Source organism: Helianthus annuus, chromosome 13, assembly GCF_002127325.2.
Source record: "Helianthus annuus cultivar XRQ/B chromosome 13, HanXRQr2.0-SUNRISE, whole genome shotgun sequence".
NCBI classification, from domain to species: domain Eukaryota; kingdom Viridiplantae; phylum Streptophyta; class Magnoliopsida; order Asterales; family Asteraceae; genus Helianthus; species Helianthus annuus.
In genome coordinates, this window is record NC_035445.2 from 153,657,005 (window position 1) to 153,659,974 (window position 2,970).

A 2,970-nucleotide genomic window follows, 5' to 3' on the forward strand; every position below is an offset into this window, starting at 1 on the left:
GAGGGTCGCGCCTAAGGAGCCTGCGGCCCCTTTTGTTGGGCCAGTTCGTGATCCCCCTTTGGAGAAGACGGTGGAGGCGACTGCTGACCGGATTTTTGACACTGTGGACTCCTCGGACAATCTGATCTCTCCTGATGAGGGTGACGGATTGAACTTGAGGTTTTCAGATGCCGGTAAGCAGAAGTCTGATGCTGAGGTGCGGCAACAGGATGCTGAGCCGCAGAAGTCTCCTGCTGGGGAGAAAGGTAGCGGCTCGTCTGCTGGTGGTGCGTGTCACACCCCAACCGATGGCGGAAACATCGGAGTGAGACGAAAACTAGATTGCAAGAGACTTCATAACACTAATTGTGACGGGTATTTAATAATTACTTTTTACATTGTTTGATCTATAGAAATACCACAAGTTTGAAATAAATAGCATACAACTAATTAAGTTTCATTTCATTTCATTGAGTAATGGTCTCATACAAAGATTGGAAACAATTACTACATGTTTGAAAATAAGACATAGTACAACAAGTATTAGAGTTTAAATGTGTTTCTAGGCAGTCCTACTAGATTCCTTGCATCATCAAAACCTGCAATACATGTTAAAGCATAGTTCAATACAAAAAGTATTGGCGAGCATACAAGTTTGAGTATAAGTACAAAAATGTTTTAAAAAGATTTTTCATGGCAATGACTAAGTACAAGCATATGAATTTAAACACGTATGATTGCAAGTATAACACGTATGAATGTGAGTATAACACGTATGAGCAAATATAGAGATTCTTTGTATAAAAGAATTTCTAGCATGTTTGTATATGTGATTCAAAGTACATGTATTGCATCCCAAAGGTAATAAAGCGTACAGAGGGATTGAGTATGCTCACTCTGGTTACGTAGGAAACAATCCACGAGAATTACCGCACGAGCATACGAGGTGAGGCAAATGACCAAATCGCCCTAAATTGGATACAACAAGTATATTCTAAATTAAAAAGGAATGATATAATGGGTCTAGTGCTTCGGAACTAGTGATTGGTTCTTGTATTTGTGAACTTATTGTATAAAATATCATTTTGATGTATAAATAGAAATTCCTAACCGAATATATATCTTTAAGTGAATGCAACCGTGGTTAGGATTAATTATTTTAAGGTGTAAAAAAAAAACCCATGATTTATAATTTACATGCATTTATAGAAACTGTGGCTATTCATTCAAATAATATTACACTTAATGATATAAAAAAAAACATTATCTATTTGGAGTCTTATATAAATCCATACAAATGTTTTATTCGTTAATTATTACTATAACCAATGTATGTAGTCTTACAAGGTATTATTAATTTACTTGAAAGTTATTCAACTGTTGTGAAAAGTTGGAAAAAAGAACATATTTACATTGACTAACAAGTGGGTCATAAGCTTTATATTGTTTTAAAGGAATATTCATAATCTGTTGGTATATTATCTTCTTCAAAAACCAAATGACATGCGTAGTAACCAATACCCACGGTTAACATATGTATAATTATGAAAGTTATCAAATCCTATTTGATCCGTATGTTGTGAACTAAAACGAAAAGATTACAGGGCGAAAGGTATACCGAAACATAGAGATGATTTCCGTTGCGAACTGAGCCCACTGGTGTGACTCGAGCCGAAACTAGTCGCACCAGTTTTGAACCGAGACTCGAAACTGAACCGACATCCGAACCGCTGCTGACCCGGAACTGGAACTACTCGTACTCGAACCGTGACCTAATGTGAACCAAGATGAAACCCGGGCCAAGCACCACCACTGACCCGTTTTGACCGAGACCCGAAAACAAACAAGCACCAAACCACCTGGGCCGATGCTAGTCGAAACCGAATGAAACTAAACTCGGACGAACCCGAACCGGAGTGAACCACCTGAAGCTTGAACCAACTGATGTTGAGACCCGAGCCATGAATTTTAATCCGCTGTTGAGCGTAAATCTGACCTGAACCGACGACCCTGATGGAATGAAATAAAACCCCGCCACCGTCGCCGCTGTAGACGACTCCACCGCCGTCGTACGCCGTCGAACTACAGCCTATTACCCCCCTCTCTCTCTCTTGTCGTCTCTTCCGATTCTCTGTTTCGTCGTCGCGCCACCACCAGACGGTGGTGGTGGTGGTGGTCGTTTACACAGATCGAAGGAAGAGGGTGGGGTTGCAGGTGTTGTAGGTGGCGGCTGTAGTTTTTGTAGATGGGTTAGGGTTTTCTCAATTTGGAGTATGTAGGAGAAAGGGGAGTGCAGACCCTTGTGTGCGTGTGTACTGATATATGGTTTAGAGTTTGTATTGATTTAATTGGGCTTTGGGCATGGGCCCAATGCCCACAAGCTAAATTCCCGGGTTTAAGTGGCCCGTAATTCCTACGAGCCCCGTTATCAACACCCGAGCTCCGTGAAACGTTGTAAAATAAAATTTTAGATTAAAAATATTTAAAATAATGTAAGTAGTCGTTGTTGTTGCGTTTGAGCGTCGGTTGCGTAAAAGCGCGTAAATTTGCGTCGTTTGACGTTTTTATTCCGTTTTCGATCTGATTTTCTAAAAATAGAAAACGAACTTGAATTTTCTAAAAATATAAGAATACAAAAATACGAGGCGTTACAGTGCGGGTTATGACGGGCCTCCAATTCAGCCTGGGGAGTCTGAATTGGAGTATTATTACCGCACGTACTCCCCGGGTCGCAGTATGGTGTATCACCGACCCCCCTGGACTGTTATGCAGGGGGATGATATTTCTAACGACCCTGCGGCATGTAGGGAGATTTTGGGTGGTCTGGGGACCCCGTTTGAAGTCGAGCGTGCCCGTGCCGCGCCCCGAGAGTTGCGTATTAACCAGCTTTCATCGATGCTGGTGGGGACTTCCATTGTGGCTAATGCCATTTTGGACGATTATAAGGTGCTGGGCCGCCGCGAGGAGGAGGCTACTCGTATGCGGGCGGAA

The 2,970-nt window shown here is 42.0% G+C and overlaps 1 long non-coding RNA gene across 1 annotated transcript; it reads right to left on the minus strand.

Moving 5' to 3' along the window:
* Positions 1-404: 404 nt before the first annotated feature.
* On the minus strand, positions 405-2,283 carry LOC110899745. The gene is made up of 3 exons (XR_004876388.1): positions 1,598-2,283; positions 876-948; positions 405-578 (listed from the first exon to the last, which is right to left on the minus strand). It is a non-coding gene; the product is annotated as an uncharacterized LOC110899745 (long non-coding RNA).
* Between the last annotated feature and the right edge of the window lie 687 nt (positions 2,284-2,970).